Raw genomic sequence first — 26,207 nt, forward strand, 5'->3', positions numbered from 1 at the left:
ACAAGGAGAGCTCTGCTGCTCTGAGACCACATCAGCAATGACTTCTGATTTTAAAATTCAGAGGTTTTTTTTAATTAAGATTATTAACATCATTAAGGGCTAAACAACCTTGTATTTCTGGCATGCATTTGGAGGCTCGTCTGTGTGTTAAGTGAATAAATAAAGGAACTCCAACGGTAAAACAATATACTCCATTTATATATACATATATAATACATCCACACATTTAGGGCTATATATTTCCCTAACTATATTGCATAAATATATATTTATTAGACATACTATGGTATGTGTATATCATAATGCACTAAAAATTTTAAAAATAATTTAGAAAACTGTCCGATTTCCTTACAATTCAGCTTACATGGTACAACAGAATATATTTTAAATATCCTGGAAATGGGCCAACTTTCCAATATTTAAATATCTGTGATAACATCGTTGCAAATATTTTACAAAAGAAACACATGGCAAATTTTGTGTTCTTTCCAGATGACTGATATCCAGACCCTCTGATATATGAATGACCTCCAGAGAGCCCTGCATTTTCACCATTTTGAATGTTTTGCTTCTGTTTTGGAGTCAGTCATTGAAACTTTGTCAATTAGAATGAAATGTTGGGACTCTAAAATTAAAAAGCCTTTAGGAGTGACAAGTGAGGGGTTCAGCAAGGTTATTTAGGCAATCCATTCATTCAGTTCAATCCAAAACACAGTATTAATTACTCTCATCCCAGGACATGTGACTATTTTCCTCTCTAACAATTCTCAAACCATTGTGCCAATTCAATGCCTATTCGAACAGAGAAGAACAGGACCCCCAAAACACTCCGTTCCTTTAAATTTCATGCAAACAACCAGCAAGAGAAGAAAAGGGAGATCGTACTATTGCCTCACATGGAAAGACTACAGCCCAACTCACCCTCATCAGAGAATCCATGCGGCAGAGCCATTAATTCAAGTGCTCATGAAACTACCTATTGAATGGTGCCTTTTGGGCCAAGCCAACCTCAGGTGACTGTTGCAGGAACAAATGCAGGGATGTTGGTGATACACAGTACCAGTGATATATGTCACAGGAAAAAGTTATGAGAAGTGTGAACACAGACATAGGGTCAGAACAACTGGTCAAACTATACTTCAAAAAACCTGATGTGCTATAGCGTAAACTTACAATCCAGAAGAAGAGATGCATTTTCCTGTAGAGAGGGTTGCAGAAATAACACACACATCCCAAAAGCTATACAACCTACTTAACTGGGTGGTGGGAAACTCCAAACTGAAAGGCTGAAGATTTTACTGAAAGTTTTAAAAGTTGCTTTCCAACAGAAAAATCAATTCCTTTTTGAAGGAAGAAGATGCCTTCTAGAAAAATGTTCATTTCAAATGAAAGTAGTTTTCCTGTGAGAGTGATTTTGATGGTGTGGGTTGGTTTTTGGTTTTTTTTTTCCAATCAGTCCAGTACTTTCAGTACTCTAATGGCAGGCACTGCAATTGCAGGATATTACAGTCTGTAATATCCAAGTAACAATATTAACTCAAGAACACAGACATAAATTAATATAGGTTTTGGTTCTTCATTTATACTCCCACCTCTTTGCCATCACCCCCTCAGCAACTCCCTCCACTCCCCTCTAAAGAAAGAGAGCACATATGCACAAAAGAGAGTGGAAAAGATGCTCTTCAAAAGAGCTCTCTCTATTGAAACATGTGCACGAACTGGACAGCTGACAGCTGCACAGACTGGACTTGTTTATGTGTGACCTGTTTTTGAGGAGCTTTTGAATCCTTTAACTTACATAAAGACCTGAATCCAGGATTACCCAACATTTAGAGAAGTGTGACTGGTCAGATTGTGTTCTGACAAAGGTATGAATCAAGTAGTGGATGTGATAGAAGGTAGGTGTGAGAGAGGTCAACAACTTCAGTATAGTGAGGAACTAACATAGGAAAAAAGATGGCCTGGAAAATGAATTCTATGTCACTTTGAAATTTCCACGAAGATCAAGACGCCAATTAGCACAGGAGGAGCCATACTCGGCCTCAGTAGTTTTCTCCTTATCACAGGAAGGAAGAACGTATTTGAAGATGTAAGACAATGTCAGACAATAGACAGGCGATTCCATAACTGGAAACTCACCAAGGTCAGTGAGAGGGCAGAAGTGCAATATAATGTTAATTATACCCACGTGCAGGAGGAACAATACATAGCTGCCAATCTCCCTCAAAGAGACATGCAAGATTCTCCCTGATACGGAGAGAACCAGAACTCCAATTACAAAATTCACAGGATTTGCATTTCACGTCTCCCCCCACATCTTTGTTTTGTAATTTTTAGTACTCATAATGGCAACTAAAATGAAACTGTTTTATAACAGGGGTAGAATTCCATAAGAGAGAGGTTCAGATTCTGGATCTATTTGACCTTCTCCGCCTTACTAATGTTTTGACTATAAGACCTTCTAGCACCATGATTACCAAATACTTTCCGAAAGGATTCTCAATTTGTGCATAAGAAAGGCCAGTTTAGAAGTCTCACCACATTTCAGGCTGTATTTTAGTGCTTTTTTTAAAAAAAAAGGAAAAAAGAAAAGAAGTGGAGGCCATAAGCATCTCCTGCATACAGATATAGCTGTTACAAATGATTGATTGAACATAAGACCCAGAATACTCTGAGTTTTTTCTCATGAGGACTGGGCAAATAAGCAAATAACCTCTGATTCCATTCACATGGTTTCAAGCAGGCTGATAAGTAAGCGACGACCATGGAAGACTGCAACACATCTGCAAATATATTAAATCTTGTGGTGAAAAGGTCTAGCAAAACTCATCTGAAATTTGTATCAGAATGTGGAATTAATTTCAAAGACTGGGGCAACAAAAACCAGCAATCCATTAAAACAGCTAGAGAAAACTATTTGAAATAGCCCATCCTAAAGGATTAAAACCCACAAGAAAAAAAAAAAAAGAAGTCCATAGCATCTGGCATTGCACCATATCTGCAGATATACACCATGGAGCTCTGCTCAGGATCTGGTAAAGGATTTAATCTGTCTGAAGAACAAATTGCAATGAAACATGAAAGGGAAAGTGGATCTGTTCAAAAAAACCAATTTTGCACTTACCAAACCAATTCATTCCATTTGGCCTGCTCACTGAAGCTCTCCTGCGTTATTGGAGGGCCTGGCAGAAGAATACAGTACACCTGTTTGGAGAACATAGTTTTAGATCCACACAGTTATGCCTTCAAACATGCTTTTACCCTGCATCATCTGCAGTGGGAGACAGATAACTGATATTACAGCTGCTGGCTGTTTTCCATTTGCCAGCCACTGGACACAACTTGTTGCAAGTGACAGTGTTAAGGTACTGTGTGCCTCCAGTCACCTGAGCAAGCTACGTTTAAGAAAATTTGCTGGGATTCTCTCTGCTCACAGACTCCCAGTTCTTTCATTCCAAGAGGCAAAAAGCAGCATTTCTAGGGACAGGGCAAGAAAATATATTTCCTAGTAGTTAACAGAAGTCACTTCACAGCACGGTCAGCAGCACAGTAACTCTCAGCTTACAGGCAACACCCTTTTTCTGTTACATTCAATTTTGAGGAAGTTACTGTCAGTATTGATTTATGTATCACTAGCACCTTGAACCTTCAGCTGATGTCAAAACTTACTGTACTAGGTGTTACATCAAGCCCACAGTGAGGTACAAAGGACAGAAATAGAGGAACAGAACTGTAAGATTTGTTGAAGTTTACTGGCCGAGATAGATACCCCGTCCAAGTACTACATCATGCTGGACAGCTTGTTACCCATGTTCACCCAAGCTTAAATACCTCAGCAAGATTGTAGCTGTAAAGTTGGGAAACCTGTGCACTAACACTGGGTTGACATTAGCTCAACCTAACAGGTTTGGGTTGCAACAGGCAGAGCTAGCATTATACAAGTTGTGGAAGCGTCTCCATCTATCAAGTCCTCCAGAACCGATTCAAGAGAAACTAAATTTAAAATATGTGATAACGATCTCAAAACACAAGTTATCACTTCCTGGCTCTGCCAACTCAGACGGAACACACATGAACCAAAAGACATGGAGAATGGCTGAGCAGTAGTGAACAATACAATGAATAATACCAGAGCAAGGTCACAAGGTTTCTAACTCAGTTTTCTACATGCACTAAGTTCATATTAGCACACAGCCAATACCCTTCTTATCATCAGCAAAATAAAGAATAAGTTACCCTACTGACTTAAATAAAATTATACTGATGCAAAGAGGGGAGACTATGACATAAAGTTTGAAGAATCTCAGTTCCTGGGAGTCTCTCAGACCTCTGATGATTTTTCTTTTCTAATAATCACAGTGCAAATGATGAGTGTTTCATATGTGAAAGGTGAAGCTTACTCTGAGCACCTGTAACAGTTGTTCAGAAATAGTACGTACTATACTTTAAAAGAACAGTGTTTTAAGGGAAGCATGGTCAGGAGGAAGAGGCTCAAGAACTTTGGGGGGTGAAGAAAGAAGAAGTCTATTTTAACCCTGTTAACTAGGCAACTGCAATGAATATCAACATTTTTCAAGAGGTTGCCTAAGTCAAAACACTGAACAATTACCATCTCAGCACACCATTAATATTACCTTCAGCAGCAAACACTCTACTGACCTAAACAAACCATGAAACATACATCTTAATTTAGAAAACATTCTTAGAATATTACCACCACATTCACTATCAGGAGTTTCAGTTTTCAACATGCCTGAATGTCTGACCTAAAAGACTACAAGCCATGTTTTCAGCTCATGGGATACCTCACTTTGAGGGACACCTGTATGTCTCTGTTTTCATTAGCTCTGTAGCCTTCCCACACTTGTAACTGAATGAATGCACAAGAGCATCTGCACGAGTAGAAATCTTGTCTATAAATGCTGTGTTACCAGGTTCCTTTGAGACATAAAATAATACTGGAATAGTCAGCCTCATCCTACAATGTTTAATAGTAATTACCTTTTTGTAGTATTTAATGAAAGCAAAAGAGAGAATTTTTACACTCTGCTAAAGCACAGCAGAGAATTTGAGGCAGAAACAGCAGCAGACGCTGTTTAATAATGCACAACAGTATCACAAATATACATTAGTTCCCTGCAGGGACTGAGAACGCCTTTGCATACAGATCAAACAGAAATGGGAACCACAATTTAGGAAAGAGAATTTACTCAGTTTGATCAAAAAGCATCTTGATCTTTGTGACACAGGCCACGTTTGCTTTAGTAACCACTGCTAACCAGGACCACAGAAATCAGAGTTTCTGGAAGATCTAGCGCTGTCTGGTGCACAGCCCCCATGGTCACTGTGCTGGGACACCAACTGGTGCTGCTGCAGAGAACTGGACGTGGGGCTACGCAGCGGGGGGTCTGCTTCTCTCTCACGTTAGTTGGCAGCACTAGCCTTCATCAACAAGGTTAACTTGGGAGTGGAAGGTGACACCCTCCTGCATCTGCCCGCACTAAACCAATTCCTGTGGCTTTTTCTTGACCAAGTCTCCCAGCAGAGTCCTGCTAATCAGGGACAGCCCTAAGAAGTTTTGTGCTATCTGCTAAGAAGCTACTGTTGATACAGTTGCAAGCCAGTTTTTTTGTTTTGGTGGTTTTTTTGGTTTTTTTAAGGGGTCTATTAGATACAGACTTTCCTAATGTTTCCAAAGGGTCAGTTTCATTTCCTAAAGTGCCTAAATATCACAGGCCAGGCTCACCAACTGCTCGAGAAATTAGGCAAGTTTAAATGTTTCTGTTTTTCTCAGGGAGCTATTTTCACACGGGGGTCACTGAACAAGCATCGCCATCCCCTCCGCTCCCCCCACTCCTACCCACTCCACCCCAAACCCTGGGGGATTCTGGGAATCCGACTGTAAATGACACTACCAGCTGAGATGTAATGGGTGTTGGAGCAGCAGCCGTTTCCTGTCTAGCAGGAACCCGAACGTACAGGAATGTGGGAAGACTCCAGCGAGCCTCCTTAAGCAGCCAGAGCGGGCTGGGAACTAGCGAAGAGATAAGGGATGCCCTTTCCTCCTCCACCCACTCCAGCAGATAAGCATCATATGCCTCAGACATCTTGTCCACTGATCTGGGCTTTTCAACCGTGTCTCAGTATCTCTGACTCTACCTTCCTTCCTCTGCTCCCCAGCACACCCCCTGCTTAATGAGCCAGTCCACCCAGCACCGATAACCAGGATAACCAGCCAGCGGTGCGGCAGTGAGGATGAGGGTGTGCAAAGGCTTCACAGCCAGGAGACACCTGTCTCTTCCGGGGAAGGGACACGGATAAGAGACTTCGGCTCCGCAGAAAGCAAACCTCTCTGTTTGAGGAGACAGGTGTGCTCTAACAGATGGAGTCAGAGGCTGTTTGTTCAGGCAACATCCACAAGCCAGGCTCTGAAAGCAATTGATTTATAGTCTGTTTGGAAACCAGCACAATCACATACAAATATAAAGTTAAGATTGCCATGAAATTGCAACACCTTGCTCAGCATACTGCAACAACATGCCACTACCCTGTCAGATGGGTGAGACACACTGGCTGGTAAACAGCAAAGGGACTGAGGGGCAAAAACTTGTACTGAGGACACGTTACTGTTCTCAGAGCTGCATACAAACGGAGAGACAACCATCAGTGTGATGAGTTTGCTATCTGGTCAAACAACACAGACACGGGGCCAGAGGGTAGACAAGAAGGCACTAAGTTAAAAGTATACAAGAGGCAGTAGAAAAAACTGATCATAGATTCCACATCTTCTGTCTCTGGAAGGAAGGCACTAAATAACTGTCTGTTCTGCCTTGCAAACTTGCAGGCTTCAGGCCAAGATAATGACAGTAACACAGGCTGCATGTCATTCCAGAGCATCCCACAGCACTGAGACAGAAGGCAGCAGCCAGTTAGGCAGTAGGGGAATTTAGGGCCAGGAGAAACTAAAGATAAAGGAGTAAAATTCTTAGAAAATATATCTGGGAAACTTTAGATCCTGTGTATAGAAAGAAATAACCTTTCCATGTAGTCACCTCCCCCCAACCGCCCCGAGTAAAACTAATTCCAAAGTTAGTTCACATAAAACAATCCTAAATCTATCTGGAGATTCAGAAGATCAGAAAACCTGAGCTTTTTACATTCTTTCAGGTTTTCTTGTTGCTCATCTCAGTGTTTGTCAGGGAGATTGTGCAAATGAAAGAATTCTGAGTCCCTGGCTTATCGTTGGCCTGCTGCAGGAGCTACAAGATAAGAGCAGGCAGGACTGGTCCTGGTGAAAAGACTCTCAGCTCTGGCACTGAAGTTTTCCTTTTGGTTAAGAATTGTTTGAAACTAAGGAATACTGCATTGGTTTGAAAAGAAAAGAAAAAAAACAAAACAACCCACATTCAGCAACATTACAAGGTCTTCCTTTGTAGAAGAGGAGAGTATTATTTTAATACTATCTTTCCACTTTCTCCCCTGTTATAAGTCTGTCTAGAAGAGAAGGAATGCAATTTCAGCCCAAGCCCTCAACTACTTTGTTCTTCAAAGTTTCATTATTACTGAAAAATTCCATCAACCTTCCAGACCCTGACACTTTCTTACTAATCCTTGCCTTGCTCTTACTATCCCTTGTCTTCAACTGAATATTCAGGGTGTTCTGAAATGATTGTCCAACCTTGTGAATTTTTCCTCTTCTGTGTTGTATCTGACATAAAATTGGACAAGCTGGAATACTATTAAAGAAGTGGGTCTTGGGAACTTTCTAATTCAGTTTTGTACAGCCAGCTTCAAAGAAAGGCAGTAAAAAGACAATGCTTATCTGAGCGAGTTTTTCCCATTTACTGTAGAAGCTCATGCCGACCACTCCTCTGATGACAAACCAAACTGTTCAGCTCTGCACCCCACACAAGAGTGGCAATGACCATACAGCGCACAGCCCATGCACTTGAATTGGGACCCTCAGAGCTGTCCTTCTCCAGACGAAACCTGAACCCTTCCAGGACCAGCCTGCTCCTAACATGAAGTCAATAATGTATTGGTATGCCCACAACTGGGGGTCGCTTGCTGCTGCCTGCCCATTTACAGTGGTATCCTGAGAATTAGGACTATCAGCAATCTGGAGGACAGGGGTATTTGCTGTCTCAGCCTGCCCCTAGCCCTCCCCATATACATCCTCACACACCCTCCTGTGTCAGCCTCTCGTCTGGCTGTGATTGACAGACTCCTGAATTATGAAAAGGTAGAAAGAGCCTTAGTGAAGCACAGAGGTATTTTTATCGCAGTTTGTGGCCCCCCACCCCCATCATATATATCAGAGTAAGAATGCTTTTACACAGGGAAAAAAAAAAAAAAATCTATAGAGTCCTCGAAGGAACAGTTTTTATACTCTTCTCAGCAGCCTGTCCTCAGTCTAGATCCCTTTTCAACGGGCTGCTGGCTCCTAGCTGTCTGCTGATAGGAAGGATTAGCTACAGAAATGGCATAGGGAAAGAGTAAAAACTGGAGGGGAGCACAGACCTCCAGCCCACCCAAGCAATTTGTTCGCATTCAGCCACAGTACCGTAAAAGAAGAAACTGCAGGTGCTGCAATATTGCCTTTCATTCTGACTGTGCTGTCTGTCATAAAAGGCAAGAGTCAAGAGTGCTCAAAAATTCTGAGAGAGGTTAAAATAAAACAGGAGAACTTGAAGTTATTAACGTATTCAAGCTTTCTCCCTTTCCCACCATTTTTTGTTTTAGGGACTATGTTTCCAAGTTGTTCTTTGCAAACATGGACAGATATTTTAATCTGTTTTCACACTAAATGCTGAGAGGCAGAGTTTTCAAACCCAGATGCCAGACATTACAAAGCCAGACTTTGTAATCTGAGTTAGTCATTATTCCTGAAGTGTTGAGCATTCCCCCCTCACTGCCTTCCACAGGAATCTTGAGAATCTCAGAAGCCAGGTTACTTTCTTTGAGATGCACAAAAATAATTTAGAAGGTTACATTTAGACACCAACATTGTTGCATAACCAAATCAACAGAAGAGCTGGGAGGCTGGTTAAAAACAAGCAACAAACAAGACAACAGCAAATATCACAAGACTTGAAATGGAATCTTAAGATTTATCAATGCTTCTACTACACAATCAATCTCTTTATGTTATCTAATGTTTCTCCTTGGCCCTTCAGTCTCCTCTTCTACCTCTCATCACAAGCAGTCGTGTTGTAAACTTTCTTCCTAAAAGGGAGAGACAGGCTACAAATCCTCCACTAACCCCCCCACCAACAGAAAACCTGAATCCACATTACATCTGTTTCTGTGTCTTCAAAGCACATGCCATCTTGAGCTGAGCAACTTCTCAGCTAAGGAATCTGGTGATTCCATTAACCAAAAGCTAGAAAGAAAACTGAATTCAGAGAAAATAAGAGCTACTAGCATCACGTACATGAAAGGACACCCAGTAACCGGAAGGAAAAATAGCTTCTTCACCACCAAACACACTGCTTAACCTGCCAGCCTCTGTCAGCTCCTTCTGCCCACAGGTAAACACTAAGAAGATGGCCTGGGGTCCTTCCTAGAAGGACCTTCCAATGCTGTCTGTCAGCAAACTGGCTGGATCCTGAACCCTGTAAATATCCTGAATTCTGAGTCGAGGCTGCCTACAATGAAAATATAAATGCCAGATCTAAGGATCAAGTATGATGCAAATATTGCTAGTAGGCTTTCATCCTGACCTCTTGCTTAATTTGATGATTATTTGCACCTCCTGCACAGGTATCTGTAGTTAAACTGACGTAAAATACAGTGGAGAGAGAATCAGAGGAAAGCCACTTCTCTTTAGGTTTTGCTGCACCCAAAAGTCAGTTCAACATCTTCTCTCTACTTCAGCCAAATGTTTCTCTGCCTTTTATCCCCCACCCACTCAGCCACATGAAGAAAGGTAGCTCCAAGACAAAGGCTGCTAAATTAAGTGGGAGAGGCAGTTAGCTGCAGAGTTCACGTAACAGGATGCACAGCAAATTATAACGTTACCTGAGAGCAGAGTCCTGAGGAAGAGAAGGTGAACCAGGTTCCTCTGCATCCCCATGGATAGGAACATAATGCAAGTGGGAGCAGACTCCCAAAGGTCACACTCTCCTCAGGGCAAAGAGGTATCAGCTGCTTATAACATACATTTTACTATATGTATTACTCATCCTCTGGTTTGGAAGTGCTTTCAGTCTAGACCAGGTTACCTGGCTGAGAGAACTATTTAGAAGCTCAACAATGTTTTCACTCATCATGGAATGTATCTATTTTGGTTTGAGAACAAAGAAAAGATCATTCAGGTGCTGATAGTGCTCTGATGCCTTCCCACAGCTGCTCCACATTGACCAGGAAAAGAATGCTAATGCAATTTGTCAAACAGAATTATGGGATATTCTCCCTGACACACAAGGAAAAACACAGAAACAGCACCATGAGTGAGTATTTCTATCTGAATGTTCAGATGTAAGGGTAGACTAATACTAGTGTTCAGATCTGAGTGCCAAACATCACAATCAGATGAGCAGAGACAAATCCTTAATAATTTTTTCAAGTCACACATCAAGACACTAGCAAAGTCTTTGACTGCACAAGGCCAATTCCTTCCTTCCCCAAATGCTGATGCTGACTCTTCTGCACTTTGGACATTTTTACAGAAAATCAGTTTGGAATTGTTTCACCTATTTGTCATGGTGGCCACCTTTCTAATGAGACCCTCCACAATGCTTTGAAAGAGAACTCTTACACCAAATGCATGCAGCACCTTGGGAAGGAGCTGATATGCCTGGTAAACATGCTATACCCCATCAATCACTCAAACCTTTACGATGCTTGCTCTATTACACACCTACTGCCTGTCAAAGCCTGCCATGATCAGTCTACACTGCTGAATCAGCTCTCCCTCTGCACCGCACATAACACAAGATCTTTTCATATGACAGAAATATTTTGGGGACCAAGTTTCCAAAAAGGCACTTGTGTGCCTAATTCCTGTTGCAGACTATGAGGCTTAGGAGCTTATTATACCTTTGAAATTCTCTCTTGGCTCCAGCGGAACAGTTGTTGTATATACACTGTGCAGTTTCATATTTATTTCCCAGCAGTGTAAAAAGTCATCTTCTCACCCATTTTAAGTACATGAGCACAAGTAGGCCAAGGCCTGCCTTCCTGTTTTAAGAAGTGAAAGCGCTAAGGCAGACTGCCAGAGGACTTAATATAGTCTCAGATCTAAATTTAACAACAATAACATGGCTCCAGTCTGACCCTACAAAGAAAAGTTTGGAGAAAAAAAAAAAAAGGCAATTCTTCACAAATTAAGAAAACAATAAAGGTCCCTTTCAAGTGTCAAGAAATATTCTTAGCCAGCCTGCAACACCTAAATCAAGAGAGAGGTTGTTAAAATGGCATAATACCAGGAAATTCGCCTACAGGGTCTACTTCCTCCTTGGAGACTACTGCCTAGAGTGCCGGAGTCAGTGTGCTTGTGATGGGGGAGGTGGGAGGGAGAAACAGGGATCTGACTAAAGTGACTCTATAAAAAAAGCCAAAGTTGGATATCAACACCACAGTCTCTAGATCTAAGATGATACAACCAGTCTTCCTGGCCTGAGATTCCGAGTCACATCAATAGCCTCTTTAATCCTTTCCCACCCAACATTTCCTGACACCGACCACAAAAGTCAACAAGTTCAAACCCAGCACAGAAAATTAGCGCTTGCACACAATACAGCCAAGTGATAATGTAGCTGTATTTATAGCACAGAGGCAGCCCCCTCGGAGGAGTTATTAAAGATCCTGGTGGGAAGAAAACACAACTAGAAGAAAGTTATTCAAGTAAGTTAAAGATACACCTGAACCCTCCCTTCCTCTCCCACCCCTCTCTGAGGTCATAACATCACAATATAGTCTCCTAAGCAAGGACGTTCCTCTGGGACACTCTGATAGGGAAAGTGTGAACAACAAAAGCCCATTGTTAACAGGGAACGTTGGTGCCACTTAGACCCTCGTTAAGTTCCCTAGGGGCTGTGGTTTGCGTTATGCAGGCTTAAAAATAAAAGGCACTAGGACAAGGGACAAACAAATAGTGAAGTCATTTCCATTTACCTAGACCAGCAAGGGGGTTGCCAAGCAGGGTAACCGGTTATCGCTGGGTGTTAGCAGCATCTCCACCCTGGGACTCCCACCTCCTCTATTCCACACTTTTCGCAGCGAAATTTTTCACATTGAATTACTAGAGAAGCTCAACTCCAACCCAGAATTATATGTGGACTGGTAACCTTAGACCAACACCACATCTTACGTATCTTTTGTATCTTGAGGTTCTTCCTCATCCAATGCCAACAGCATAGAGTCTACTGAGCCTCCACAGAACAGCAATATGGCTTTTAAAAGAGCTGTGAGGTTTTCACTGGACACTGCTTCTTAGTTCAAGGAAGATTTTTAATGAATCTCAGCTGCATCGTGCAGTTAATTTGCCTATGCTCAAACTACTACTCCTGAGCCATAAGGACGAGCCGTTACATCACCTCATAATATTCCAGCTACTGAATCTGAAATTTGCTTACATGACAAATACTGTAATTCTCTGCACTGCTGAGCTGCTCCACTGATTCTTTCCCAGTCACCTGTAGGAGAATTTTCTATCACGTCCAAGGAGGAGCTGTGAAAGGGCTCAAATGGAGTCACCTTGAGTCCAGATTAAAATAGCTGTGTTAGTGGCTGGCAAGGTGTATTAACCAAACACCAGCATCTCCTCTTGGATCAAACCCTTAGAATTAACAGCCTTGATACATCTGAGCGGCAAGTTCTTTTGTGTGAGTGGACCTCACGCTGAGGGCACTACACAGGGTACGAACTACTCTTGCAGTGAGGACAAGGCTTTAGGGCTGTACCGGCTCTGACCCTCAAGGCCCAGTACAGTCCTCATTACCTTTCTCTGTGATACAGAAGAGCTGTTAAATGAATTCAGAGAGCCTGCTGGAGAGTCCCTCTGAAAAGGTAACAATTGGGTAGTACTGAATCCATACTCACGTCCACAACTCATACACCTCCTGCAGCCTGAAAAGAAGCATTTCTGCATTTACAGTGATTAGTAAATACCTGAGCAGAGGGAAATAAAGACGGTACAAATTCATCTTTGCCATCTGCTCTAGTTGCAGCGAGTGCTGCTTCAGTTTACATCAGGAGCAATCTCATCAAGTGCAGCACCACGAGCATCCTCCTAGTCCTGGCTCTGTTAAGTCGCACTGCAATGGTGAAGGGAGGTCCTAGAGGTGGCAGTAGTATGTTGGTTGTTTCCTGCAACTTAATCTTTGTTACGGACCACCAACTGAAATCCTCCCTCAGTATACAGTGAAGACTGGGAACCTCAACCATGTTAACTTGTATTGATTTGCCCTGAAATATTGAACCTGAGAAGTCCGAAAGGATGACGTTTCCTGGCAGCCATGGTTCTTCCCACTCCAGGCTTACCTTCTCCCCATCTGGAAAGAGTGAAAGAAAGCAGTATTTGGGTCTGGAAAGTAAAAAAAGAACACTCTGGAGAGCTGAATTACACAACTTTCTCCCTCAATTCAGTGTTGGTGGTTCTCCCCTCCTGCAGTCAGCATGCCCTATAATTGGAGAAAGGATTCTTTTTGTATTGCAGGACAATACTAGTCACTACTCTGAGACAAAGTGTGAACTTGTCATACCCAGTAGGGGACCTAAACAGGTAGCACAAGAACATATCTTCTTTATTTAAGTCACAACTCACTCATATGTATGTGCAGAAAGTATTTTGAAGACTAATGTCATTCCCAATGACAAGTTCTACTCATTGTAGTTTCATTTTGATGACCATTGACATGTTTAGCTCACTTACATTATAAACCAGCAAAAAATTAAAGCCTCAAAACCCCAGATCTTGATTCAAAAGTTGCTCCTCAGTATCAGTGGAGACAGCTCTCAGAATTTTTTCAAACTTCTCTCCCTCACAATATTGGTGCCTGGAGTCATGTGATTACACAGGACTGTCAAATGTCATCATGAAAAAATAAAAGAGTTTCTAATTGTCATGGTTTCAGGGGACAGACTGAAGACATAAGACCCAGAAGGAGGAAAAATCAGAAGGCAAATGTAAAAATAACAAATGTGTTTTCAGATGTTTTTTTAAAATCTCATAATTTTTAAGCCAGTCTCCATTTTGGAAGGCCTGATTCATGTTTTCAAAGGCTTGTGGTTTTCAATACTGCCAAAATGGCCCTCTGAATGCTTGCAGGTCTAAGCTAGCTGCTGGCTAAGGCTACAGCTGGAAAGTTTCTGCATGTCTGTTCTACTGGTAGTCAGTGCACAGTTTGGTGCCTAGACTGTGTGTCCATGCTGGAAGTGGTCACTTTGCAGTACAGCATGTGTGCTGTTTTCCCACTCCTCTGCCTTTAAAACAAAATAAACGAACGTTCACCACAACTGAATACTTGTGAAGCTTATTTAACATTTGATTTCATTCCAATCACAAACCACTAGAAAATCCCACATGCCATGTCTGTTTCCATTTGACTTATGATTGCGCATTTTAACATGTGGTTATTTCTAGCCATAATTGATCATCAGTAATCATGAGAAAGTTGCCCACTTTAATCCCAAAATAAAATCACAGAAAGTAGTTGTTCGACCCAAAGCTAGTCTTTTTCCCAGCAGCATGTATTCTCCATATGAAAGCAACAATGCTTGTATCTACAGTTCCCTGTAATAAAGGATTGCCATAAAGACATACTGCAGTCTGAAACTCTAGTCTCAGCTCTGTCTCATCTCTAAAATGTTTTGTGATCCAGAGTGATGATTCTTTTTTTTTTCTTCTCCCTCAGTTTCCCCATTTATAAAACAGTATTTATTTTCATCTTGGGTGGGCTGAGAAATACAGTTTTAGGATGCTTCAGCATGCAAATAAAATATTTATACATGCTAAGCATTATTTCATTTACTATTACAGTAATACTAGCAGTTGTGTCAGGATTAAGTCTGCATAATAATTTTAAATCATAGTGGAGATTTCATAATGTGAGAACACCACACTCTGTAATCACTACCTTTATACAACCTATTACTATAACAAAGACTGAAGGTTTGTTTCGCATTTACACTGAGGTTTCTTTATACCATTCTGGCAGTAAATGAAGAGATTTCAAGTGTATGTAATACTTCAAGTCTCTCTGGTACTACTTGTAACAGGATTTCAGTAGTAAGGCAAATTGGACTCTGAACGTTTGACTAGGTCACAGTAAGTCTGTGGAGGAGATGCAAAAATACAGGACTTTAAAACTGTTCACTGGGAACTGAGCTTGCCCCTTAAGGTCCCTTAAGGCTACCTTTAGGTAACAAATGGTTTGCCTCTACCCATCAGAGTCCCTAAACACAGATACAAAATCTCAGACAAAAGCTGTTCTTTTAGTAAAATAATCTTAGTCAGGTTCCTATACATGATAAACATTTCCTGTCTAGGCCTAGTAATGCTGACATACATAGTCAGGCTTTCAAAGCTCCCAGTTTAGCACCTATATACACCTCCCAAGCTCTTATGCAAATGCAGCTGAAATTTTGCGTGCAGAAGCTTGGAAATCACTGCTGAACTCCTCTGATCCCTGAGTAAAGGGAAAGGTCATTCTCTATAGACAACTGTCAAAGACTTTGAGAGAAGACTTCATGAAAACCTCTGCATAGGTCCACTGCAAGTGATGGCCAGTTAGCCACATCAGCAGCTACACAGGGGAAATACATGCATGGACTTGAAGAAGATGCATTGTTTTGTCTTTATTTATATTCTCATTTCTTTTGGAAGTAAGCCTCTGAATTTTGAGGTGCATTTTCTATGTCAATGGAGCCTTCTGCAGTGTTGCAGTCAGTAACATGGCAGCTATAAAGACGACTCTGGGGTGGTTCAGGATTCACATACAGTTCCGGATATGAGGATCAAATGCGCCACACAATGAAATACATTTGTTAAGGAAATTGGCACTGCTAAAAAAGAAACACTCTGTGGAGAGCCAAGTAACATCTAAGGCTCCTTAACCCAATTAGCTAAACACTCTTCTGCCACTGAAAAAAAGAAAACAAAAACCACCTCGTGAAACTGAGATGAGTGAGTTTGGGGTAGAAAGCGAGTATCTTGATAAACTGTTGGTATCTTTGCCTGCCAGAGCTATTAGCCAAGAGTCTGCTGAGTCTAGACAAAGGTTTGATTTTGAATTGAAAAGGGAATCATTTGCAGAGAGTAAAGCAATTTTGGTTTTGAAAAACAACCATGAATTTTTAACTATTAACCCAAAAGAGAGACAAGGAGCCTCTGCAGGCACATAAGGCTTTTAAATATTACCCGCTGACACAGGAGGTCATTGAGATTGGAGTGATTTTAAGATCAGAGAGCTTCATTAGGCCAAAACATTTAATGTACCCGAGGGCTGGAAGGCAGAGATGAGATTGGTGGACCTAGCGATGTGAAGGGAGTATTTTGTATTCACATCATTTACTGAAATCATTGGTTCTGCTCCATATGATACTAACAACAAGCAGCAGCTGACAGTCATGAATCGCAAGAGGTGATAAGCGTGAAGTACCAGATTGTCCCTGTTCATTGCATGACTCCACAGAAGACAGGGATCAGAAAGTTTGTTTCTTTCTTTGAGTCTCTTAGTAGATTCCAGATATGAAATTATTTCCCATGCAAGAACTTCTTACTCACCAGGTTGCTTTCAAATAGAAGTATGGCCTAGGCCAGGTCTCTTCAACCATTCTTTTTAGGAAATCTACACTGGAAAAAAGTTAGAAATGAGTAGGCTAGAAACACAAGACAATCAGGGAAAAGAAAAACACGCCAAGTGCAGCACCAGGAAGAGGCCCAAAGCCCTGGACAGGAGGAAGAAAAGGGATCCTTTAGTGCAGGGATGCATGCAGTTGTCACTGTGTGTATGCAGCCTCAGAAGATTTAGTCTGTGCTCCCCAGTCCAGGGGAGAGAGGAAAAGGCACCCCAGCCTCCTGTTCATCCATCATGAAGAAATCAGTGGTAGGCTGCAACGTGCAGCCAGCTGAAGACTGGCAGTTTAGGCTGATATTATGATGAACAACAGAACATAAATGATTTAGAGGCTTTATCAGCTTTTTCTCCTCCCTGATGTTATAAACACAGATGAAGACACTCTCATCCCAGCTCACCCTGGATACAATGGAAGTGATACCCAGGGAGACTTTCTCTGGTTTCAGAATACCTTCAAGGAGACAGGCAGGTAGGAGACCCAAAACCTTGCATCTTCATTAACACAGACAGCACTCGGGCTGCAGCTAGGTGGACAGATTGGATGGAAATGACACATTCTTCCTGCAAAGCAGAGAATTCCCAGTAGGAACTGTGATTCTTCTCAAATAGTTTCTTCAGATTATTCTACGAACAACTTCCAGAAAACCACTTTTTATCACACAGACCTTTGCAAACAAAACAAATGAAAGGCAATGACCCATCCAAGAACATTCATGCAAGACCCAGAGAACACCAACCCCGTCAGCACACTGATGGAGGAAAGCTGATTGCTGTTAGATCCAGCACACATGATCAGCAGCGTACCTAAACACTGCTGCAGAAAGGCATTCCTGTCTGGTATCAAAACAACAGACGGGGTCAGGCAGTACAGGCTGCTCTTCTAGATTTTGTGTCTGAGGAAGCTAAATGGAGAAGGGTTCTGTACTGACCTCACATGCTGTATGCTAGAGCCATGTAAGCTTATACAATTAGCACATGCCCCTTTGAATGAGCAGTTGTTTTCTTTCAAGCCCCATGGCAAAATGTTACAGGAGGCTGGAGATGGGAGCAGGGCACAAAACAATGGGAAACCCAATGGAATAATGACAAAACAATCTCTTCACCTTATGTGGCCCTGTGTCATGCACAGGAGCCTGAAGGCATCTGGTTTGATCTCGGTTTCCTAAAGCAAGGATATGGTTTGACTGACTCCTTTGGTAGTTTAATAACATCCAGTTGCTCTATGCTACGTTGGTCAACAGCTGTCAAAATATTAACCAATTGGCAGATGGGGAAACTGAGGCACTCGAAGGGGAAGGGACTTTCCTGATGTCACTCAAGAGTCTACTGACTGTACCCACCCAGTCTGTGCACTGTACAACAGTGCCTTCTAGTGGATAGAAAATATTTATGCACGGAAAAAGGGATGGGCATGAGACTCTGTAAAAGAACAAAAAATATCTATTTAGGTCTGAACTGCTGTAGGCATGTGGCTTGACTACTGTCCTCTAGGAATTGCTCTTCATTTGGCAAAAAATTGCTTTACATATTCTAGCAAGATTATTTGAGACAACAAGGAGTCATTCTGGCCTTTGAGGATCCCTGGTAATCAAGCATCAGGAAGTCTTCATTTTAGTAGCCACTAGCAGATCAAGCCACATGGTACTCCAAAGGTCACAACAGTGCAATGGGACAAATATATTTTTCGGAAGGCACAAGGCATTCAGTCTTTGCTTTTGTGTTCTCCTGACAATGACTGTAATGACGCAGCTGGAGTGGGAAATGGCCCAGCATAAATCCATCCTGGCAACAATACTTTGTAACAAAAACTGTAAAAGGAGGCAGGCATGTTTAGGATAAGTTGGAGATAGTAATCTGGTTATTATTCAGAGGCCCCACTCAGACACTACACTGAGGAGATAGTGATTGTGTCACCTTGGCCCCATACCGCACATATCCTTTGCAGAAGAACAATGTAGACAGGAGTCTCTTGGACCACATGAAAATCTGGGAGGTAATTCTCAAAACAGGAAATTACATTACGCAGTGTGTCTGCCACAATCACTAATGGGGCTGCATTATGCAGCCGAGTAGTTAAAATTACAGCTCCTCTGCTGGTGTGAGCTTAGGCAGCATTGCCGAAATCAACTGAGTTACGGTGATTTGCATCCATGGAAGAGAAGGGCAAAAGACAAACTGCCATGAACAAGGCAAGGAACAGCCCTGAAACCTACATCTTGAGATAGTTTAACCAGTGAAGAGGGCATATTTCATCCAGAGGGAGTTCTCCTGGACTGTTGTATAAGCAGCACACATTCACACATAAGAAAACAGAGAAAGTCAGTAAAGGCAAAGCAGCTGGTCAGTGGAGAGTTAGTCAGGAATTTATTGATGACAAGATCTTCTGTTGGAAAAGTCAATTATCCAGACCGAAACTTTTCCCCTGAGAATGTAGCAGCATTGAAAAAAACTGTTGTGGGAACAACATTCTCAGGGTCATGAGTGAACTTCCACACAGAAAAACACCCCAAACCCAGAATGGCTAATAAGCTGCTGCCTGGAAGAGGTCCTTGAGCTTCAGGATACTCAGGTTTACAGCTTGTGCGCCCTCCCCCAGCAGAGCACTGGTCTGTTATCCATTTTGGGGGACAGTTGGGCGAGTTTGCTCCCAAGAAGGCTTTTGCTCACCTGCAAATCTCATCCAGTACTTGTCAGCAAAGGTGCTTGGAGCTCTGGTCTCTCACCTTCCAGGTGGCCATCTTGGCCACCAGACTTTGGGCTTTTCCAGTCTACCTGTATCTCACACCTCAGAAGTTCTTTCCTAACCCTAGGGCAAAGTTCCTGTTGGTATTTGGAAATAGCTTAAGTCACTCTCCTTTTACAGTAAGACTTTCCATACCAATGAAGAGATACCAGTGTAATTATAGCAAGGAAAATGGAAACATCTCTTGTGCACAGAAGCAATTGCTGATGGACTGAATGAAGACAGGTGACAGATGAAAGAGTCTTTTCTTCCAATATGCATTGCAATACAATGTGCAATGCTGGTTTACATTAGAAAATATGTATCACTTTGCAGTTATATAGGAGCATATGGTAAGAGCTTCCATCAGCCCTCACTGATGTTTAGAAAAAAAAATTATAATCATAAACCTTAATTCTTATGACAGCATTTTTCACATACAGCTCCCAAACGACTTTACAAACAAACTAGAACATCCTAAGGAGAAGAAAACTGAGGCTCAGGAAGGCATAACCTCAGGACGGAAGTTACATGAAGGCACAACACGTGTCAGACCCTGCCCCACAGGAGAGGCCCGCACAGATGTAACTGCACCGGCTGGCCTAAATCACAAGAGGGCACCGCGGGCTCTTCCAGCAGCCCCGCTCCCAGCAGGAGACGGGCAAGAGCACTGGCCCCGGGCCAACCCGGCCTCTCCATCCCAGCGGAGATCCAACCCACATGGAGCCTGAAGTGCAAAAGCTATATCTCACACCTGTATAATGGAAGTTCCCGGACTGATGGTCATCACTTACAAATGAAACATGCAACAGAAATTAAAATACTGATGTGCTGATACACCACCAACGGCATTAATGGCATTTGCTGCCATACCACAGATCCCACTTCTTCGTACCTTTGCTGTCAAAAGGTTGTAAGTAGACCTGGCTTCAGCAAAGACCATGTTCAAAGTCAGCTCCTAAAAATCTGATTTACCATTAAAACAATTTCAAATATCAAAATTTTAATGAGAACAATGTTTTCTACCAAAAATAAAAACACCAATATGAAGCCTCATGCAAATGTAAAGGTGCCTTATACCAGAGCCTTTTCTTACCCATCTGATACAGGACAAAGCAGACAAAAGTCCCCACACAGAGACATCAATAGCCACAACAGAAAGACTTTATCACTTTGACCATCACATAATCCCCCGAACAAGGCAGATTTTTAGGTAATTATGCTATCCTTGTGTTGGAGACCCAACACATGGGCTGATTTCCAGAAGCAATCCAGAACTGCCAGCAAACCAAATAGCTCCCATGGAAGACACTGAGATCTCCTGGGTTTATGATACTTCCAAAGATCAGTTCCCTTGCGTATGTAGATTTTGTCAATCAAGTATCTCAGTCCTCAGCAGTACCTCAAATAAAAAATTCGCTGTACCCTGAAGAACATGTTCCAGTACAGTGGCTGATGCAGTACAAATCGGAACCTTTGGCAGTGCTTTTGTAGAATGCAGAAGGTATGAGATAGTGTGGCCAACTGTGCAACCACACATGGGAGAGGTGATTTCTAGTGTGACCAGCTGATTTTTTTGTGCCCTTAACGCCTAAGAAGAAAACAAGAAGAGCACACTGCAAAAAAATTCAACTGCCATACCATTCACTGCCTCGACATAGCAAATAGAGCCCCTGAACCTTATGAGACCATCTTACACAGCTTATGAGCTCTCAGTGTCTCAGCCTGACAGAACATCACTCATGAATCACACAAATCTCTGCTAGGGCTTCCTTTGCAAGTATTAATTCATATAGTTTTCATTTCACCTTATCAGTCTACCAGTGGATGTAGTGTAATGGGTATGATATTTCCGCAAAGATACATAAAGATAATTCTGCTGGTGCAGTTAATTTTTAATAAGCCTTTTTTGATATTGCTATCACTGTAGCCACACTGAAAAAAATGTTTTCTATTGAAATGTGAAGTAAAATTAAGAAAAGCTGCATATTTGCCCGACATGAAGGGGAAAAAAAAGATTCCATTTCTGCCTAACTCCTCCAAAAGCCACCAATTTTGCACTTTTTTTAGACAATAGGTTGAACTCACAGTTGAGGAGGTTTCTCTTAACTTTGGCACTTGCCTATTGCCCTTGAACTAATTCTTCTGGATTTGCATTTCGTGCAGAGTATTGTCACCTCCTGCTCCTTGGCTGGGTCCATTGTGATACAGAAGAGGTGCTAATCCTCAAGTAATTAGCACCTCATTGGGAGGTCAAGAAGAGGTCGTGAAAGTGGGTTTGTTTATTTTTTTCAGAAGAATTCTGATTTGCTCCTTGTTTTCATTAAGGAAGGCTGTGAGATGTTGAGGTGTTCCAGCTCTAGGCACTCTGATGCTTTGCAGAACAAGAAGAATAACGAGTCTTGCTGTAGGCATGGGCACCATTCAGAGCAGCTAATCTCCAGAGCAGAAGGGCTCGCAGAAGAGTAAACCAGTGCTGATTCATTTTGACACTCCTAACCCTCATCAATCATCTCATCACAGGATACACTTGGCTTTCAGTTCTGTCTGGGGCTGGCCTTTCTGCAACTACCTGCATGCAAATAAATGTTTGCACCAACTTTGTATTGCGTAGGAGACAGAAATACATTCAGCTGGTCAACAGTGCCATAGAATTCACGACTCCTGTTTGAGAGGTCAGTGATTTACACAGTGAGGCAAATTTAGGACACCAAATCGTCTTTAATTTTCCTAGCAAAGGAATAGGACAATTTAAAGAACCAAAGTAATTCCACTCACCTTCAAACCAGGCAGACAAGGTCATCTCAGGGGCACAGTGGTCTTCCTTTAAAAGCTGCTCTCTGTATGAGATGATCTCCTCCCTCAGGGGCTAAACTATTCTAACTTGGATGAGGAACCCGGGCCCTTGCTGGTTTCTACCACCTAATTCTCAAACAGAACTAGCTCTCCTCACAAGTCTTCAACAGCCCACACACCTTTTTACCATTTCTAGAACACTCATCACTCTAACTTGAGGACACTAATGTGCTTTCAATTGCCATCATGATAATACAGCTTCCGTGGCATCACATCATAGGTCCACAGCAAAGCAGAGCATCCCAGCCCTCACCCAAAACACGCATCCAGTGAATGTGTGTGCTGTATACACCACGTGTGCGTGGAACTCTGACCACCACCGGGGATTGAACTGCTGCAGGAACTTGCAGGCAAAGTTAGAGAGAGCCCTGGATCCTCTCTGGAAAGAAGTTAGGGTCTCCTGTTCCATGCCTGTCAGAGCTACAACAATACACCCATAAAAACTCAAAAGGATCACTTAGACCCTGACAACCTTCCAAAAAGGGGCAATTGCTGGCTTTTAGGGATCGAGTGTGGTAGTGCTGATTTGGAAGGTTACATCCACCATTTACAGCTATTCTCCATTTACTGGGGTATTCAAAGCAGGGCATCACAGTAAACTCTGCAAACGCAAAGAACATGGGAATCCCAGTTGCACAGTGCCTACAGCTCTGCTCTAACCACAGATAACTCTGTTGGGTTATGTGTCATACTGCAGAAAGACAATTCCCAGAGGATCTAGGGCATCCAGACATCTCTAGTCTTATCTACAGAATGCTTACGAATGTCAGCAGGAGCTAACAATAAATGGAGACGCTTGTCCTGGCCTTTGCAAGAAAACAACTGCATTGTCTAAGGGGTCACACATCCCTTCTCTAAGACGCACTGTTTGCATACTCATTCTCCAGAAATTTCTCATTTCTCTAGAAATTGCAAGCACTTGCGTGCATCTCCACCTAAGAGCTGTCACAACCACTCTCACTCCCACTCCCCCATCCTTTCTCAGGCTAATCCAAAGAGACTGCAGAGGAAGAAATGTTAGGACTTAAATCAGCACCAGCAATGCCAAGGGAGCCGTTACTGTTAGAATTCACTGTTACTGAGTGGTCTCTATTAAGATCAATGAACCCTTCTGCTAGGCCCAGTACACAAATTATTAGCTAGCAGACACGTTAACTATAACTGCAGTGTCTATAATGACACAGCATCCATGATCACTGTTTTCCATCAGGAAAAAATAAAGCATGGTTAGTATTTCCCACATCTTCACAGCAGGTTTCCTTGCTATCTATTTGTGAAAATTATTTTTAAATATATAATGTATAAAACACAGACTTAAATTTTTTACAGATTTGGCCAGTTTTCAATATTTCAGTATATATGGAATGATCCAAATATGTTTTCAATATATTTCAACACATACAGTTGTCATATGCAGACCTGTATATTTTACTTATTAGTAAAACTGGCCAAGTATGTGCTATTTTGCAATATATTTGCTCTATCTCCTCATATATTTTAGAGACATGATTGTACAGCACATTTTAGGAAAGATATTACAAATGAAAAGAGATCATTTTTCTCTTACAGAAAGGATGTGGTTTGCTAAATCATTTGGAAGACAGAAGAGAACCCGAACTGGACTGCTGTGTCACCTGGAACGGACTCTGGGTACAATGCCTGGGAGAAGAACCAGATCTGCAGTGCCCAGAAAAATCCGTCGATGTGCTGCCTAACAGTTACAGTGTTTGGAAGAGCTTTTAGATGCAAGACTATGGAGAAGAATGACCTGGTGTATCTATCCAAAACAGACTTTGGGTTCAAGAAACAGGGAAAGACATGTGCTAGAGATGACATAACCCAATCCTCTTTAGAATTATTAAGCTGGCATCACAGTGTGACTGATCTCATACACACATCTGATGCCAGCATTGCCCAGTGACTTCACATTCACCAAATAATGAGAAAGCCAGTGACCTGCTCACGAGCAGAAGAGACCTACAAGGAAGAAGGTTGACAAAGAGGAGAAAGGCCTCCAGATATCCTCTTTTGGTCAACAAACAGCTTTGAAAGTTAAACTGAGTCTGGAGGAATAAAGAGCTGACCCAGACTGTCGGTACATTCTTTAGATTTCCAAAGGATGAGCAGACAAGTCAGCAGCTTTAATGAGATGCATCAGATCAGTAAATCAGAAGCAGCCATGTTCAACCATGCTTGCTCTCAAGACTTGCACTACTAGCACAGGACAAGACTTATCAGCCAGAACACTTTCCACAAGCACAGCCATGTCTGTGAAATGTCTGTGAAACTATATCCTAAATCCTCTCACTAAATTCCAAGGACTCAGGTACAACTTTTCTATAAGACTTGTACAGAAGATGGATAATCACATTTGTCAACATCTGTAGATCTGAAATGAGGCTAACCTGTCCTGCATTGGATTAACGGTGTCTGCAGCACAGGGTTTCCACATGGCCTACAGCCAGAATGCTGGACACCAGCAATCCTGAAATTACCAACAAAAGAAGGAGGGCAATAGATGAGAATTAAAAGCAGTGATCTCCTGAAAAAAGAACAAAACCAAGAAACAAAAAAATCTCAAACAAATAAAAAAACCTACAAAACCCCAAGGCCTCTGCATGCTTGCTTATCCTTGTCTCATCCCAAGAGCATCCCAGGAACATGGCAAGAATTGCCTTCTGGGAGGCTCTGCTCTTTCCTTTCTCTTCAACTAGCAGTATTTTACAGCATGCATCAGACAAGCCCAAGATTTATGCCTTGCAATGTAAAAGCTGCCATCCCAACAGCTGTGCCCAGGTTCTGCCTCTTCTTTCTCTCGCTACTTGTTTTGAAGTAGATTGCTTACATTTTTAGAAGGCACTTGGTGTTGCTGGCCATTCTCTACATGGTTAGTGAGAGCTTCTCATGTTTTCTCTTGCCTCCTACGCATTTGCAGATGTTTCAGTCACTTAACTGGATCCCTAAACTGTCCTCCAGATGAGCATGTTTTAATGCTCATTTCAAAAGCGGTTCTTAAGGACAGAACACAGCACAGAACAAGGAAAGGCTTGAACTCTGCCACCAGAAGAACAGAATCATGAAACTTTAAGACATCCTTAGGTATTTATATTTGAAATGAAGCCACCACATCTCTCAAAAAAGCCCAGACTTGTATAACTTTCAAATTTTATACTATATCCAGATGAAAAAACCAGCATTAGGTTTTGCTTAATACAAACTATTTTTTCTTGATTTATTTTATTTTACCACAAACTGAAGAATGATCCATTTGTTTTCCTCAACAAATCAGAGCACATGCTTGCTGCAAGTCTGAGCACAAAAATCCAAATGGAAAAGTCCTATCCAGAAGTCCCAGACCTGTGACAGGGAATTGTCTTAAGCTTTTACGTTGAAGAGTCTGATATATCCATAGAAAAATGTTTGCTCTTCCAAATGTGTCTATTACAAAAGGGCTCTAAATCACTTGTAAATTTGGAAAAAATTTGCAAAAACATCACGAAACTGTTGGGAAGAACTTGCTTGCACTGCAAGTGCAACTGCCAACACCCTCTGTCAAACTGTCATGCTACCTTTCACACATTTCACAGTACTTTGGGACTGGCCACTTGGATCAAAGGGGGCCATGCTTTCAGAAGAGCTCATCTGGGTTTCCAAGAGCTCAGCAGCCAAGGTGAACGTTTCAGAAGTGCATCACCTCACAAAGAAAGCTTATCTGGGGGAAAAAGGCCAAAAAAAATATCATAACCAAACTTATTAATCCTGTTTTGCTGCACCGTAAGGGTGCTGAGCTTTTTTGAAAATCAACTTCCCCAACTAATTATCCAAAT

Source organism: Strix aluco, chromosome 18, assembly GCF_031877795.1.
Source record: "Strix aluco isolate bStrAlu1 chromosome 18, bStrAlu1.hap1, whole genome shotgun sequence".
Lineage (NCBI taxonomy): Eukaryota > Metazoa > Chordata > Aves > Strigiformes > Strigidae > Strix > Strix aluco.